Raw genomic sequence first — 19,443 nt, 5'->3', positions numbered from 1 at the left:
GGGTGCCGGATTTCCATTTGGACACTAGGGCCGCGATCGGGAGGGTGCCCACCCTGAGCTTAATGTATAGAGCCCTGTCAACTGGTAAGGTGATTAAGTCCAGGTAGGGTTCATAGGCTGGCACATCCTTTTTTTCCAGAAATGCTGCAGTCGAGTTACAATGGTTTGGGTTCCCAATAAGTTTGCCAAAGACTGTAGTGTAGTTCCTATTATCCCAATAGGCTCTGCGCATTGGAATAATACCTTCAATAGTATAGGCCTAGACCAGACGTTAACTAGGTCTACTACTGTCGATATTAGACTTAAAGTTTTGGGTTTGCCAGCTAGCTCAGAGTTCACTAGAAACTTTCTCGAATAGGCAAGGAGGAGTTGAACCTCCCTGGATAGACAAGAAGGGATTTAGTTTCTGACAACCATAGAACATGACAACTTTGCTCTCCCCTAATCAAGAGTGTATCTCGAGAGTCGTGTGAACAAAAGGCAATTTATTTTACTCAGTCAGTACGTGCATTCTTAGTCTCATTAGTTTGTAGAGAAAAGGAAGAGACGGGCGTGTTCAATAAAAGATGTTATTTATTGATCAGTCTCTTTTCTCATACAAGAGAAATGGATCGATATTATTGCAATACTTATGGTTAAGTAAAGTGCATACATTAAAAGCAGAAGTATAAAATAATACTGTAAAAACATTGATATGGTTTCTAAGCCATATGAAGGTTTAAAATGAATAAAATATATTACATACACATATACATTTGACTAATCGTACTCAACTGGTGTTTCTAACTACGCCTACCCCGTGTACCTGACCTAAGCCTAATACGTGGGCGGGAATAGAAAGTTACAGTTTAAGTTAAGTTTGTTTTGCCAAGTGACTGACTAAAGAATTCTCTGTGAGGGGTTATTCAGTTCTGTACCTGGAATCTAGGATGGATGAGGGATGGTATCTCTCGTCTCGATATTCCAGGCTGCCTGCGAGGGCTACCCGGAAGCGCCGGAGCTGGATTTCTCGGCAGGAGAAATAGGCAGCTGCTCGTTCTCAGCGCGTCAGGAAGGCGGGGCTGCGCCAGTGGGGTCTGCTCTTCTCTGGGCTTCGGCAAGTCTGGCTGCTCCGTTCTCGTCACCACCGCGTGTGTTTGCATAGGGCAATATCGGTAATATTTATACCTTTAAGGTGCCGAGATTGACGTAAGGATGGACATAGATACGTCAATAAGGATGTCATATGACCAGGTCGTTAGCACATTCTTTTGCTGAAGTTCTCGGTGAAATCAAAACAATGGCCGCAGGGTTTTTCCCAGGTCTGTCATAGGTTTGATTTGTTTTGAGAACTCCGTATGCCTTATGAGGGGCTGGAGGAATATCGCTTGTCTAATTAGATGGCAAGCGTTATGACTTAATCAGATAACACGTTCCTGTGCCGTAGTGTGGCTTTATCAGATAACGGTTCCTGCATCATGGGGGTTTTCTGCCTCATGGGATGGCTGCTAGTTAACTTGTTAGTTTGTTAACCAGAATAGGGTCAGGAATAGGGGGATCGATACAGAACCTATAGGAATACATCACACCCACTCCACGCTAACTATGGACATATTTACTAATCTATGCATAGTAAAACATACTATAGAGTATTGTGTATACCTTACCACCCCAAAATACATAAATGCATTTCGAAATTATCAAATATACGGAAAAAATGCAGTCATATGTATAGTATGCACTCAAGCTGTAGGAAAATGCTAAAGTAATCACGCATTTGTATACATTATTGCTATTTGGTATATGAAAATTTACACATGAAATGGCTCTTAATACAGAAAAAAAAGTTCGAGACCATTTCATCACAGAATAAAATATTTATGAACATACCAGCGGGCAGCTAATGTCTATAAACTATCTAAAATTAGAAATTTTAGTTCTCTAAGAATAGTCCTTACTTTAAGCAGAAGATAGTGTCCCGAAAAATATGCAAAAATATTTTGGGGCTGCTGAAAAATATGCTGTCCGTGAACTGGAGGGAAAATTGTTCATGTGACTGTATTATTAAAGTTGAAGGCCAAATTCAGGGAACGCCGTGTACGAGCTTGCTCAAAAGTCTCTATTTCTGCTCCGGTGAGAACATCATATCATTTAGACTCTCGAAAAAGTTGTCAACAGCTTCCTGGGAGAGTTCCACTAACTCGGAAATAGGTGTAACCATGCATTCGTGCGCATGATTGTCTCCATTGACATTCTGATTTGGATTGCTGACAGAAGGTCGTACCTGATCGATGCTGCTTTCATCTTGAACCTCACTACCCCTTAATCGTAGTGGTGAAGCTTCCACGAATGCCGTCATCAGGATTGGTAGCCGTTGAGGGCAGCACAAAGCATGAGCCTTTGTTGGACTCAACAATGTTTCTGCATCCATTGGCGCATCCGATTGTAGCGTCAGACAGGTGTCTAACACGCATTCTTCTCCGCATAGCAGGCACCTTAATACAGGTAAAACACATCGTTGCCACATTGGTCGAAAGGATAGAAACCAAGTCATGTTCAGGTCTCTAAGCCGGGATAGTCCCAGGATTTTTGATATCCGGTCCCGGTATCCAATGGCTAGGATTGTTTCTTCCCTTGTCGCAGGTGTTTTGTCTGTGACATGGTTTGCCATAACGAAATATAAGGACTAGGAATAGGATTCCTGCAATTAGTCCCAAAATGAGGGGAAGTCCGCCAAAAATCGAATGGACGAAATCTGGAAAAATACCCAGTATGGCTTTGAATGGTGTTAATGCCATCGAAAATACTGTCTTAAATACCTTTGAGACTCCACTGGTATCAGAAATATTTAAGATTTCATTCAGGATTTCTGCGAAATGTATGGGGGAATTAGTTGATAACAATGAATGTATCTCTGCAGTCGTCCTTGCGACTTGGAGATCATACGTTTCTTTTGATGACGTGAGCCTTGTCGGCGTCTGAAGAAGCACTGTTTTCATTCTGCTTAAAGTATCTATTCGAATAGAAGTAATTTTCAAGTTGGGCCATGCCCTTGCCTCCCTGTCTGGAAAGGAGCTGGGGAACAATGAGTGTCCACAGCACTTGACCTTCGCAGTCGTAGTTACGAGATGAGGAGTCCCGGGCATAAGACTACAGCATCTGCGGTCTACAATTAGAATGTAACTCCCATTGTAGAGTCTTTGAAAGAATGGTTCAATCTCCTTTGCAGGTGCGCCTTGCTGGTGACATGAAAGGTTATTTGAGTTCCCTTCACAGGCTCCATGCAAACTAATTCCGTTACACAGAAGTGTACCGCTTAGTGACATTGCACAATTATTGCCACTAAGAAACACTTTCTGTCCTTTATTACTGACACATGCATGTGAATAGGGCAAGTTCCATGTTGTTTTAATGTACCCTTTTCCCAGCTTTTCGTACATGCCAGCCTGTATATATTTTTGGCAGTATTGAAACCTGAAGGTTGATATTGGAATATTAATTATCCCATGTATTATCCATTCACTGACAGGTTGTTCTGACATTGTCACTGGTAATCTCTCAAGTTTCTCAATGCTCAGGATTGTATAATCAGCACCCTTCTGGGCCATACTGATTTGTCTATCAGTAAGGTTAAAGATATTGAAAAGTGACGTTGTGTTGATTAAACGCCAAGGCACATAGCCTGAACGCAGATTTTGTAACGTCCAGCCAAGCTGTACAATAGAACGCAATTGGGACTGACCGTGTTGTAATAACAGTAAGTCTTGCGATAAAATGTCGATTGCTGAAGACACAATGCTGTCCAAAGAAAAAATTCTGGAGGACAGAGTCATTAACCCATTGTCCACTACAGAAAGTGATTTTTCCAAATTAATACGGTCAATTTCCTGTATCCTTTCTGCTGTCTCAATTTGAGTAACCTTCCAGGCCTCGTTGTATGCTGCATATACAGAGGCTGCTATGAAACGTTTTTGACGCTGTTTGCGCGGTCCCATAATGAAATCACGCAAGTCAGCACCATCAGTAAGTAAAGTTAGGTGTTGCTTAATTTCTGCCAGTGTGGAAGTTTGTAGCCATTGAAGGCATAATTTGCCCACACTGTAGGTGGTTATTATTCCTGGGTGATGTCTTTGGGAATATCTAGGGTCTGGCCTGGTCATTTTGAACCCCTGTGTTTTGTTCAGGAATCTGTCTTGACAGTTATTAGTATCTGTGGGCCAGATCAACCACTGTTTCCAATCTGGATGTGTTCTGTTTTGGTTTAATACATAATTTACGTCTATCTCTTCATCTTTAGAGCTATTGCTGTTTATTGTTGGTTTTGGAATAGACGCTTTATTTAAGTCTTTGATTTTGGCTAAGCCAAGACAGGTAGTTTGTTGAACAGTGTCATTTAAAAATATAATTTGTTCTGGGATCATGCAGGCTCTAAACAAAGATTCTATACCCTGTACTTGCCATTCTTTTGTGCCCCAAACACTTTTCAATTCAACATTTTTGTCCCAATAATCAAAACCAAAAGTATTCATTTGTTCAAAGAATGAGTCTGAATAGATCAATTTTGTGTTTGTTATCATGGTCTTCGTTCCTGTCTTATTTGACAATTTGAAATAAAATGTTTCAGCATTACTTATGTTAAAACCTGAAAAATATGAATATTTGTCGTAAACGGTTCTTGAGCTTCCTTTTGGAGGGGTTGCACAATGTTCCCATTGATTATAATTTAAAACATTTCTAGGTTGTGCAGATCTATGTAGAAAATGGTTACCATAGTGGTTATAACAGTACATACTATCATAATTTGTAGAACCCTGCAAATAATCATGTTTGGTAAATTTAGCAGACATCACTAAGTCAGACATCATATTGCTTATACTTTCGAAGTCCCAATCATCAGCAAATGAGCTTGGTTTTACAAAGTCACTCAATGAGATCTTAATTTGGTGTGGATATTTCAGGATTTCAACCGGACCATAGATTTCGTAGTCAGTGTTGTCCCATGCTACCCCACCCGGTATAGGATTGGCTGTGAAGTTGACTGAAGAAAGTTCTCTTTTCTCGACGTGTGAAGATGTGTGTGGTTTGAGGATCAAGTTGATTTTCTGACTTGCTGTGTCCATTTTAGCATATTTTCCCTCAATGAAGCGTCCCAAAGTAAGTATCATGATGAGCCAAAGTATGAGGATAAATGCACCAAAACCCACCCAAAATTCGATCCATGGAGAAATTAGATATGTTTCTTTCAGTTGTTTCAAAAGTACTTTAACTTTATCTTTAAAGGTTTTTGTTGATGGCTGTGTTTTTGATTCAGTGAAGCCTTCAGAGGAATCATCGAAGTTTATGAAGTAGCCGGATGCAGTTCTGTCAATTGTTCCAATAGCTTCAGGATTACTGTTTCTTGCATAGTCGTTTGTTACTTCATTATAGGTTGGTGTGTCTCTGCTAAATGTTTTTATTTGGGTTTTCAGAGGTCTAAGTTCCATTGCATTGTTGCATAGTCCTTGTTGTTCTTCTGTAGGCGTTTCGAATGTGATTAGCCTCTTTGTTAGTACCTCTGTACTGGTAGCAAACCTTGGTGTTCTGCTACTTATGGGGAGTCCACTTGGCCTACTATTTGTTATCGGCCACATGATTGTGGTTTTACCAGGTCGATGGATACAACTCGGTTCTCCTTTTTACCAGCAAGCGGCGGTAGTACAACTGATCTTGTTCCGTTGACAGACAAGACAGGAACTGCTTTTCTGTAAGAAGGCCCAAATTCCTTCTTTACCGCGATCTTTTCTCTGACTAGATCCCCGATTTTTGGAATCCAGACAGGTCTTGCTGGGACAGGTGGTGGTTCTTCAGTGGTTGTTGGCTGCTGTTTCAACTTTATGTTGCTCAGGTCTTTTCTTGTTTCGTTTAAGTCCTGTAAAATAGCCAAACGATCTTTGATATCAAAGCTTTTTTCCTTTACCACTGAAGTCTGACTGTCAAGGTCAGAGATTAACATCCTAGTTCCAAATAATAATTCGTACGGACTGAATCCCTTCAGAGAAATTCTTGGCAGGTTATTTAGACTACGTTGGACACTTATTAGATGTGTGACCCACCCAGCTCCCGAACCTAATATCCTTTCCGTTATAGATTGCTTTATGCCTTGGTTTTTTCTTTACACCATCCCGTATCCTTCAGGAAGGAAGTGAGAAGATTCCCGCTGTGCTATGCTCATTTGGCCATGTTTCCCCTCAGGCTGGAGGGCTAGAGTGAAAACTATGGTCAAACGTAGCATGCTCTTAGCGTATATGCCATTTAGACTCGCAAATCTTTGTATAACAGTCCAGACGTCAGCCGAGGGCTGGTGATCTACATTATAAGTGGAAACTAGCCTGTATATGTTAATCGCAAGCCTTGCTTTTTACTGTTGATTTTTTCTGGAGTGAAACGACACGGTATTACACCGTTTCTCTCACCACTGCGATTCCTGTTGCAGTTTGGGCAGTTTTTTACAAACATGGTATGATGCAGGCTCATGCCTGGCCACCAGTACCTTGATTGTAATTCTTCCAGAGAATCTTTTAGTTTGAGGTGTCTGAGACCCTCGCCCATATGTGCGTCTGCGATTAACAAGTTTCTCCTGTCCATGTTTGGAATCACTCTATCCCCCACTCCAGGGATTCGAGAAAAAGGGACGGAGTTTGCATCGATTATGTATGTATAATTGAGTGGATAGTTGATCGGTAGCGCTGAGCAGTCACCTTTTGATGATGTTTTCACCGCCAGCACTGTTTCACCGTCAATATACTTCACTGTACGCTTTTTCCGAACTACGGAAGCCGATTTAGTTGCTACCGCTGTGGCTGTTTCAGCCAATGAATTCCCTGCAACGTGAACGCCATCACGCTGATGACTCAGTGAATGTGTCACGTGAGTCTTTGGTAGTTCTTTTTGTAAAAGAGCTATTTGTTCCCAGAGCAGTTTCTGCTTTATTGTTGCATCTGTGTCATCTTTGTAACCGTTTTGAATCCATGTCTGCAAATCGTTGTTATATGACTTGACGCAGTAATATGAATCGGACACTATAAGTGTCGGGAATTCGCGATCCGCATTATCTAGCGCCATTTTTAATGCTATTATTTCAGTCTGTTGTTCTGAATTAGTTTCTACTGAGTGTGTTTTTGTCAATAGAGGTCTTAGTTTACCTCCGCGCCACACTTCTTTTGTGATCTCACATGTTGGGTTGTATGCTTGTTCTCCCCAAACGGAAGGTTGAGCATGTCCGTCTGTATAGATTACACAAGAGTATTGTCGTAAGGGCAGAATGTCAATTGGCAGAGGGAATGTTCTTTCATATTCTAGATTTTTTAGTTCCTCTAGTTCTGGATCAAAGTAGTAGTATACTTTGTCCGTTGTGATTGAATTCACCCATTGTATCCATTCCGGATTCAATGTTGTTGTTGGTAAATTACATGGTGTTGTTAATGCCTCAAAGGCTGATTCCGCTGTTCTGACCGTGATGTGTCTACCGTCAGCTTGATCTTTTTCTCTAGCTATTGCGGTTTGAACTGCATGAACAATTTTTTCTTTAATGCTGAATTTCTTTTCAGCTTATGTGTACAAGTGTGATTTGAATGCAATTGGTACCTTTTCTCCCTCATTAGAGGTCAGGTATGTGAATCCGCATCTTCCTGGGATGACTCGAATCACAAGATTGCGTGTGTTATCACGTGCTTCTAATTTTGTTTTAATTAGCATGTCTGTTTGCAAGGATCTCAGAATTTCTGTGTGTATTTGAGTCCAATTAGTTCTTTTAAAATCCGGTTTTATTAGATCATAAAGGGGTTTGACCCTTTCTGCGTAATTTGCAATGTATGTTCTTCCGAAATTTAGGAAGCCTAGAATTGACTGTAGGTTTTTTAGTGTTCTAGGTGCTTGGAGTACGGCACATTTCTCTAGGAAATTGTCAGCCAGGCTTTTGCCTTCACTTGATAATTCATATCCTAAGAACAGGACTGTCAGATGGGCAATTCTGGATTTTTTAAAGTTGAATTTGTAACCCTCTGCTGCGAACCCAAGTATTATGGTGTTCACTCTCTTCAAGTGAGTCTCCAAGTCATCATCTGTTAAGTATATGTCGTCGACATACGATAATGCTTCGTCGTCATATGTTTGTAGTAATTCTGTTACTCTCGCTGAGAATACTCCTGGGCTGTTCTTGTACCCCTGGGCTAACCGACAGAATTGTTTTTGAGTGCCATTTATTGAGAACGCAGACAAATATCTGCTCTCTGGTGCTATGTTTTGACAAAAGAATCCATTAGAGATGTCTAATGTTGTTTTGTATTTTTTGCGCACTATGTTATTCATTAGTGCAGCACTATGCGAGTTTTGCACTGCAAAAGTTTTGCAACATGAGTTAAGGTGTCGGTAATCCAAAACTAGACGATATGAATTGTCTGGTTTGGAGACCGGAAACAAAGGGTTGTTCATTTGTGAGGTGCAAGTTTCAATCACCCCCTGGTATTCTAGCTGATCTAGGATTTCTTTTACCTGTTTCTTAGCTTCTTGCTTAATTGGGTACTGTCTCTGTGCAGTAGGTTGTGATTTTAACTGGATTTTGTGAGGAGGAGAGTCCTCATCCCATCCTACGTGATTTTTATATAAAGCAGGAGCTAGGGCTACTGCCCACTTTCTTGCAAGTGTGTATTTTTTATGAATTGGGATATGATTTGAGAAGGCAGGCATAATTATTTCTTCGCCATGAGGGCACTCCCTGACAAACTCTGGTGGCCAGTCTTTTTCATCTAGAAGGATGTCATAGCCCTTGGAGAGATTATCCCAAAATAGTCCCCTTATTTTTCTAGTGTTATCCCCTTCTATACGTAATGTTATTTCATATATTTTGTGAGGTTTGCTAACTCTGGTGTCTGCAGTTTCCACTTGAAGATATTCATTCGTGTCCACTGTCTCCAGGTGATTCATAAGGACTTTGCGAGCTATGCTCACTTCTGCTGCGCTGTCTAGCATTGTCTGAGCCCATTCTCCGTTTTTCAGTTGTGTCCTCAGTATTCTCTGCATTGTTAACTACCTTGATACTGGCTACCTTCTTTTTTGGAAATTGTAATTTCTTTTTTAGCTGAGCAGGTTCCTTGTCTTTGGACTTGGCGTGCTCTTCTCTTTGTTCTGATCGTCCTCTTCTTTCCGATTTCTGCGAGGAAGTCTGAAAAGATTGAGAGGGACGTGTATCAATGTCTTGATATCTATCAGGTTTCTTTATATTATCCCTATTTCTAAGGTTATATCTTTTCCCAGAGGGGTCACTCTGGGGTGACCTGTGTCTTTGGTTCAGAGATTTTTCTCTTCGCCTAGGAGACCTTCCTCTGGACTGGAATTTCTTTTCTTTAGGATTGGATTGTTTGTTTCCATCCCAGCTCTTTTTTTGTGATGTTGAGTTATTATTAAAAAATATTTTTTCAGGACTTTCAATCAGTTGTGGTTTTACTGGTATTCCACCTAAACTATCTCTACCTAGTTCCTCATAGGATTTTTCTATGATTCTGGCAATTTCAGCTGGTTGGTCTGCTATATCTGTCTCCTTTAACCTCTGGCGGATCGCCACGTTCGCTGCTTCCCCCTTTATGTTGGCTAATAATATAGCCGAGACCTGCTTGAAGTCTTTTAGTAATTTCATACCAAGAGTTAAAGCGGGTTCTGGACCATATTCGTCTTGAATTTGTTTTAGCACATCTGGTATTACCGAAATGGATGGAACACCGTGCGTTTTTGTGTAGATGGAAGCAAAGACTGTACCCCAAGTGTCACAGTCCTCAATGTGTGGTGCGATTCCCATTGGAAGACAGATAGTCAGAATCCTGTGTTTTTCTAACGGGGTGGTGTCTGGAAACACAGCCTCGATTTGGGTGATTTTTTGTGCTAAACAGAATGGTATTTGTTCCCATTTAGCTGGTACTTTACCTAGGCAGGATTGTATGTTCTGTGGTGTAATTTTATTTGTGTTCCCCTGGTGAGGGGTCAGCTGTGGAATTTTAATTGCTGGCTGAATTGTTGAAGTCCGCATCACATATTGGACTAATTGTCTATGTATTTTTATTAATTGTTTTAGCTGTGTTTACAGCTCTGCTGCAGACATCCCATTGATGTCTGGATGTGGTGTGTATCCGGCAAAGACCGGCCACGTTGCTCCTGGTCTACCTAAAGGACCGAGCCTGGTGATGTGATTTATATGTTTTAGGGCGCCATTAAATAAGAGCAAATGCTCTTGAAATTTAAGTGGTACTTCTACCTCCTCGAAAGGAGTGTACTCTCCAGGAGGTTCCTCTACTTTGTAATAGTGGAAGTACTTTGTTACAGCATTTGCTGCTGGAAAATGTATCCAAGAATAGTATACCTCTGTCTGCCGATATTCGTGTGCCTCAATTACGAATATGACTGTACCACCTCTAGGTGTCAGTCCATTTTCTATAAGTTTTATGGTTATAGATTTCCTTTTGATGACCGGGATGAGTATTATATCCGGGTCTGCTTCTTGTAGTGCAGTATCAGCTGCTACTATTTCAGCTGCTAATCTAACTGCCTCTCTTTCTCCTTCACTGTCTGACATTGTACCGACAGAAGGTTATTTTGTTTGTTTGCAGATCAGGTTTCTTATGGAAACAAAGATTAGATGCACAATATTTTGGAACGGTTTATCCTTCAACGTTGACTAAACCAAGTACCATACATAGGAGTTTCCTCCTGCGAGGTTTGGCGGATATTACCTTTCACCCACTCCAGACGTCTTTGGAGTATTATGGGAAAAGGGGTCTGAGTGAGAAAGCACGACTGAGTTACTCTAAATGTCTTACGTTAGTTTTATCGCCCTTCCAAACGCGTTGGGCGCCATGTAGTGTAGTTCCTATTATCCCAATAGGCTCTGCGCATTGGAATAATACCTTCAATAGTATAGGCCTAGACCAGACGTTAACTAGGTCTACTACTGTCGATATTAGACTTAAAGTTTTGGGTTTGCCAGCTAGCTCAGAGTTCACTAGAAACTTTCTCGAATAGGCAAGGAGGAGTTGAACCTCCCTGGATAGACAAGAAGGGATTTAGTTTCTGACAACCATAGAACATGACAACTTTGCTCTCCCCTAATCAAGAGTGTATCTCGAGAGTCGTGTGAACAAAAGGCAATTTATTTTACTCAGTCAGTACGTGCATTCTTAGTCTCATCAGTTTGTAGAGAAAAGGAAGAGACGGGCGTGTTCAATAAAAGATGTTATTTATTGATCAGTCTCTTTTCTCATACAAGACAAATGGATCGATATTATTGCAATACTTATGGTTAAGTAAAGTGCATACATTAAAAGCAGAAGTATAAAATAATACCGTAAAAACATTGATATGGTTTCTAAGCCATATGAAGGTTTAAAATGAATAAAATATATTACATACACATATACATTTGACTAATCGTACTCAACTGGTGTTTCTAACTACGCCTACCCCGTGTACCTGACCTAAGCCTAATACGTGGGCGGGAATAGAAAGTTACAGTTTAAGTTAAGTTTGTTTTGCCAAGTGACTGACTAAAGAATTCTCTGTGAGGGGTTATTCAGTTCTGTACCTGGAATCTAGGATGGATGAGGGATGGTATCTCTCGTCTCTGGTCTCGATATTCCAGGCTGCCTGCGAGGGCTACCCGGAAGCGCCGGAGCTGGATTTCTCGGCAGGAGAAATAGGCAGCTGCTCGTTCTCAGCGCGTCAGGAAGGCGGGGCTGCGCCAGCGGGGTCTGCTCTGCTCTGGGCTTCGGCAAGTCTGGCTGCTCCGTTCTCGTCACCACCGCGTGTGTTTGCATAGGGCAATATCGGTAATATTTATACCTTTAAGGTGCCGAGATTGACGTAAGGATGGACATAGATACGTCAATAAGGATGTCATACGACCAGGTCGTTAGCACATTCTTTTGCTGAAGTTCTCGGTGAAATCAAAACAATGGCCGCAGGGTTTTTCCCAGGTCTGTCATAGGTTTGATTTGTTTTGAGAACTCCGTATGCCTTATCAGGGGCTGGAGGAATATCGCTTGTCTAATTAGATGGCAAGCGTTATGACTTAATCAGATAACACGTTCCTGTGCCGTAGTGTGGCTTTATCAGATAACGGTTCCTGCATCATGGGGGTTTTCTGCCTCATGGGATGGCTGCTAGTTAACTTGTTAGTTTGTTAACCAGAATAGGGTCAGGAATAGGGGGATCGATACAGAACCTATAGGAATACATCACAAGACCCAGTCCCAGTAAAGTTTTTTGAGGTCAGCCTTTGGAGGAGCAGATTTTGTTGTCCAGCAGTCCTCCAAGCCCAGCTCCCCCAAGAGGTTTTTGGTGTCCCTCAACCACTTAATCTTGGCCCAGCCTCCCATGTTCATTACCTCTGCCAAGCCATCGGCATAAGATTTTAATTCCGGAACCCTCCATATGCGGGACCAAAGGAGCAATGGTCGAAGGCGAGCCTGGTCTTTAATGCTCTTACAACCAACGTCCAGGAGCACCGGGACTGTAGGGGTGCCCATGGGGAGGGCTAGGAGGTCCTTCAAAAACGTATTTTCAGGCATGGATAGGGACTCTGGATTGCCATGTCTCCACAGCTCTGCCCCATACAATGCTGATGTTACGCCTCTGGCCTTATAGATCTCAATTGCAGGTCTCACAGAAAATTTGGGTGATGCTCGAAATTCCCTCAGCAGAGCACACCCTACTTTTTTGTGATTCAGGACCATCTTGTTAATATGGGAGGACCAATTCATGTTGTCAGTTATACGCAGCCCTAGGTAATCAAATTCGGAAACTTTCTCCAAGGGAACGGTGTTCAAAACAGGCGGGCGACCTAGTTTCCTTGGCGGATGTAAAATCAGGTATTTAGTTTTATCCACGTTGATTACCAATCCTCTGGATAGACAAAAGTCCTGGAAGCGGGTCAATAATTTCTGTAGCCCCTGGGGAGTTTTTTAAATGAGCAGAGTGTCGTCTGCAAACAGCAGGGTAGGGATCCATATGCCCCCCAGACAGGGTGCGTCTGCTGGTTCTTGCTGGAGGTGCTCAACCACACCATTAACATAGAGTGAAAATAGTGTGGGAGCTAGCACGCAACCCTGTCTGACACCCCTACAGACCGGGATCCTGTCCGTTGTTTCCCCATTTTTCCCCCAACGAACCTGGGCATAGTTACTGGTATGGAGTTTGATAAGTAGGGACAGAATGTAGGGGGGCAGCCCCAAACCCTGAAGTACCCTCCTTCTATGTTGGTAGTGCATCCTAACATGCCATGTGTACAATTTTACAAACCTGACCATTGAATGATTAGGATAACAGTAGATTATCACAAACAATGATCATTGCACCCCCAATCCTCAGAGTCCAGAAGAATTAAAGTACCTGTCACCTCTGGCAAACTCTCTAAAAGTAAAATAAGCAATTGACAATGTTAAAGTGGCATAATGAGCATTTGTCACATTAAACCATACCCATACAGAAAACTTTTTATTTAGCGAGGACACTGACAAAGCAGACAACAGGAGTAACTGTCTTTATTACATATTACACAGATAGGCATAGAAATTAGACAAGAGCAAGGCCAGTGGTCAGTTCAAAGGCGGTACAGGTGTGCATGAGAACGTGCACAAGGAATGGGCATCCAAATTACAAACAACAAGGCCAGTGCCCAGCCCATAGTTCAAAGGAGGTACATGTGTGCATGAGAACCTGCACAGGGAATGGGCATCCCAATTACAAACAGCAAGACTAGGGGCCAGTCCATAGTGCAAAGGAGGGACATGTGTGCATTAGAACCTGCATAGGGAATGGTTGTTGTTATATTAATTTTATTTGACATATATAGCCATAAAAAGTGCCACACTACAAGCAAATAAGATGTAAATTGTACAAACACTGCAACCGTAAGAACAATATACAATACAGTAAAAACCTGATAAAATATACAATGGGAACTCACCACACATACAAGAAGCTCCAAATTTGTCACCAAAGTAGGAAAAAGGTCACTTATACATTAACTACACATTTATACATCTGTACAAGTTTCCTAGAATTAGGGATAAACCAGAGGTCATGGTTAAAATTGAGTTTCTACCACATGCTCATTTCAAACTATATTACCATTTCCTTCAACTACTCCAGTATTGCAGTTAAAAATCTTCCTACTGCACATGCCACATTTAAAAATCTCATATTTATCAACAGACTAAGTGCTTGGTCCCTACTAATAGTTTTATAAGCAATAAAAATGGGGTTTAATTTTTTTGCCGTTCTTCTAAAAGCCACAAACAATCCATCAAGATATGGGGCTACTAAATTTTACTTGAAGGCCACAAGAGCACAGACCTTGTTTGTTCGTTATTAAGGATTTTATCTTCCAATTAATGTTACATGGATTCAAGCCGACTCTAAATTTCAGTATTACATTCCTGACTCTTGGTTAAGCATTGCCTCTATATAGGGGACGACATTATCATTGGCCCAGCAGTTTGTTAAAAACAAGGAGGACAATTTGCTCTCCAAGTATCATAAGTAATATCAATAATGGCACATAACACCTGCTTGAGGATCTGATGCCCTGATTTCCAATGTCGCTTGCATTTCCCAGAAGTTCCAGGCTGTAAAGTGACATTCCACTCACACAGCCTGTAACATAGTTGTTGAAGGGAGAGCAAGGACCAGTTTTACACATTTCCCCTCCTCTAGGTTCCACAGGAAATAGGCATCCAAATTACAAACAGCAAGGCCAGTGCCTAGTCCAAAGGAGGTACATGTGTGCATGAGAACATGCACAGGGAATGGGCATCCAAATAGCACAGGGAATGGGCATCCAAATTACAAACAACAAGGCCAGTTGCCAGCCCATAGTGCAAAAGAGTTACATGTGTGCATGAGAACCTACACAGGGAATGGGCATCCAAATTACAAACAGCAAGACCAGTCCATAGTGCAAAGGAGGGACATGTGTGCATGAGAACCTGCACAGGGAATGGGCATACAAATTACAAACAGCAAGGCCAGTGGCCAGTCCATAGTGCAAAGTGCCCATTCCCCTGTGTATTAGAACCTGCACGGGGAATGGGTGACACTGTACACTGCCAGGGTCAGCAACACAGCTAGGGGTACAACTATGGGCAGTCCAGGCACCACTGTGGGAGAGATAGGTTTGAGAGGGGGACTTTGCCTCAGACTTGGCTGTCAGTCAAACTGGGAGGTGGCTGATTGTCATGCCCAGTTAGAGGACTGGACCGGGGAGAGAGAGTACCAGCTGAGATAGAGGCATCAGTGGCTTTCGTAGCCGGAGGGCTGATTGAACCGGGTGGTGTGGTGGCACGTGGAGGCGGAGACATGCTGCCATGAGACAAAGTGTGTGAGGGATAATGTGGAGGGCTGCCTCTGCACTTCTGGGGATTTGATAGCCCAGAACCGTCTTAGGCGGAGTGGGAAGTTGGGCAGGCACAACAGGCACACTCTCCCCCAAGGGTGCATCAGGTGCAGGTGGTGGCCCACTCTCTGGGGATCTGCTGGTTCTGGCGGGGATCACTGACTAAATATCAAGGGACAAAATAGAGACTACCCAAATTATAGATTCCAAAATATCGACAGACAAAATATCGAATTCCTATCTACAAACAGGTAAGTACCAAAATATCGAACCCAAAATATCGTTTAAACATATATACTTTGTAGAAATATTGAATTTCTTAAAAATAATGTAAAATTAAAAAAATATTAAAAATAAATATCTAAAATATACTTAAAAATACTTTAATTACCTTAACATTATTAAATAATTAATTTAACTTATAAAAAAACATACAATCATATATGTTAAAACATATATATATATATTAACATTATATTAATAACAAATACACAATATTATTACCGTAGGATAGCGCGACAGTAGGGAAAGCGTTGGATAGCATAGGGGTAAAAATTATTATTCCCACTCCAGAGAGTGCAACAGTAGGGAAAGCGTTGGATAGCGTAGGGGTAAATATTACTACATACATATACATATATTAACATAATATTAATAAAAAATACACAATATTATTACCGTAGGATAGCGAGAGTGTAAAAATTACTATTCCCACACCTGGAAGTGCAACAGTAGGGAAAGCGTTGGATAGTGTAGGGGTAAAAATTACTATTCCCACTCCAAAGAGTGCAACAGTAGGGAAAGCGCTGGATAGCGTAGGGGTAAAATTTACTATTCCCACTCCAGAGAGTGCAAGAGTAGGGAAAGCGTTGGATAGCGTAGGGGTAAAAATTACTATTCCCACTCCAGAGAGTGCAACAGTAGGGAAAGCGTTGGATAGCGTAGGGGTAAAAATTACTATTCCCACCCCAGTGAGTGCAACAGTAAGAAAAGCGTTGTTTAGCGTAGGGGTAAAAATTTCTATTCCCACTCCAGAGAGTGCAACAGTAGGGAAGGGGTTGGACAGCGTAGGGATAAAAATTACGATTCCCACTCCAGAGAGTGCAACAGTAGGGAAAGCGTTGGATAGCGTAGGGGTAAAAATTATTATTTCCACTCCAGAGAGTGCAACAGTAGGGAAAGCGGTGGATAGCGTAGGGGTAAAAATTACTATTCCCACTCCAGAGAGTGCAACAGTAGGGAAAGCATTGGATAGCGTAGGGGTACAAATTACTGTTCCCACTCCAGAGAGTGCAACAGTAGGGAAAACGTTGGATAGCGTAGGGGTACATTTTACTACTCCCACTCTACTGAAAATAAATATTATAATTCACTTAATTATCAATTAATCAATTAATAAAGATTAATTACCAATTAAGAATTAATGAATTACCAATTAAAAATGAATTAACGATTTATTCAAAATAAATAACAATAAATAAATTAACATATTTATTTAATTATAATTAAATTACTTCCCACCCTATTCCCCTATAAACCCACAACCCGCTACAGAAAATAAATTAATATTATTCACATAATTATCAATTAATCAATTAATAAAAATGTATTATTAATTAAGAATTAATTCATTACCAATTAAAAATTATTTAACAATTTATTCAAAATAAATACCAATACATAAATTTACATATTTAATTAATTATAATTAAATTATTTCCCACCCTATTCCCCTATAAACACACAATCCGCTACAGAAAATAAATTAATATTATTCATATGATTATCAATTAATAAAAATTAATTATCAATTAAGAATTAATTAATTACCAATTAGAAATTAATTAACAATGTATTCAAAATAAATACCAATGAATTAATTAACATATTTAATTAATTATAATTAAAATATTTCCCACCCTGTTCCCCTATAAACCCACAACCCGCTACATAATTAAATTACGTAAAAATGAAATAACATAAAATTAATTACTTCAAATAAATTACAAAAAATATACACTTTTCACACATATACTAACATACAAAACACAATGAAATTCGATATTACTAAAAATTCGATATTTTTAATACCCTATATTATGTACTTCGATATTTTGACTTTCTATATTTTTAAAATCGATATTACATTACTTACCTTAAAAACGATATTTTTGATGTCTGTATTCTGTCCATTCGATATTTTGTCCATTTTATATTTTGGAATCGATATTTGTGTTAGTCTATATTTTGGAATCGATATTTTGACCATATACCTCTGGCGTACGCTTGGCCTGGACTTGCCTTTTCCACTCCATCCCCTGGTAACCAGGTGAACCCCCCACAGTGGCCTTCTGTCCCAGCTTCACAGGGTTGTGGGTGGGAGTTGAGGTTGTGGGTGAATCTGCCTTAGAGGGCATTTTCTGCGGACTCTTAGCAGGCACCAGCTTCACAGCAGGCACAACAACTGTTTGCCTGTCTTTGGGAGACACCTTTGGGCTGGGAGTGTCCTTGGATGGGGCTGATTTTGAGGCATATGAACCTGAGGCCTGCTTCTTGGCTTGATGGCCCTGAGTGTCACCTGAAGGGCTTTAGCCATTGCGCTCCTGTCTGACTTTTGTTTGTTTGGGGGATGGTGTCTGCACTCTGGCCCACTTGAGGGGCTGCTGTTGTGTGCTGCGTGTGGTGTACCTGGAGCCGGTGGGCTGTGGTGTGTGGTCACTCTCGACAGATGTAGTCACTGGCAGGGGAGTTGTCGAAGGGTCTGGAGCTGGACTCTGAGCCTTTGACAGCTGAATGGCTGCCGTCACTGTGGAGGACAAAGACGGGACTGGACTGTCCTGTGTAGCCCACCCACATCAGAATGAATGCCCTCCATGAATGCAACTACATGTGCCAACTTCTTGTCATGGTCCTGGAAGGCATTCAGGAGAGTTGTCTGACCTACACCCAGCTGGCGCAAAAGGTCCACAGCCTCAGCACTGAGAGCAGCAGGGGAGATAGTGGCATGGGCAGAGGTGCCTGGGGGAAGGACACTTCTCCTTGGAAAACTGCCATAACAACGCGGGGATTACACCGCACTGCTATTACAACGCGGGGATTACAACAAAAGTCATTAATACGACTTTCGCTGGAGGGCGCTGTTGGATAGGGAATAGTTTAATTTTCTATCCAACACCTTCCCTACTGTCAACGTGGGCTGGAGTTGGAATAGAAAATTAAACTATTCCACTATCCAGCGCCCTCCAGCGAAATTCGTTGTAACGACTTTCGTTGTAATCCCAGCGTTGTAATGGCATGCGGGGTAAAAGCCCGCGTTGTATTGACATACAACTCTTTTCCTTTCTTACTGGTGCGTGCACGGGCAGCACTAGTGGAAGTAGCTGGGAGGGTGGGCACTGGACAATGTGTGGTGGAAGAGGAGGCAGATTTCCCACTCTCTGTGCCCTCCAACATCAAGGACTCACTGCTGGTGTCAGATGACGTTGAGGTTGGTATTTCTGGGCGTGATTCCTTAAGGGCACTCCTGTCCCCCTATGAGGCGCTAGTCACATCAGTGTTAGTGAACTCATGTATAGCAGTCGTGCACGAAGCTTCACCACTGATGACCATCCCATGTTCCTCTGTGCCCTCGGTAGATGCTGCAAGAGACAGAGATGTAGGTTAAGTTTAGTGCCATACATACAAACATCATATGAAAAAAAGCATAAGACAAGATGATGATACCCCCATGTTGCACACCACCCTGTGCAGTCTGCATGTGCATCCTTTATGCAATCCTCCGAAGATGATGGAAACATGCATAGTTTACATGAATGACCCATGTAACGTTGACACAGCCAAATAGCTTGCACATGCCTCCGTGTAACCTGAGATACAGATCCCTTTGGGCATACATAGGTCACTGTAGGTGAAAAAGATGTACATCTTAAAATGTGGTCACTGTCACATATGGGGTTGTATGACGTTACAACGCATACTTTTACAACGCATACCTTTACAACGCAACATCCATTACAACGCATTCCATTACAACGCATGCCATTACAACT

Source organism: Lissotriton helveticus, chromosome 4_1 (genome assembly GCF_964261635.1).
Source record: "Lissotriton helveticus chromosome 4_1, aLisHel1.1, whole genome shotgun sequence".
NCBI lineage: Eukaryota > Metazoa > Chordata > Amphibia > Caudata > Salamandridae > Lissotriton > Lissotriton helveticus.
Note: the sequence above shows the minus strand (reverse complement) of the source record.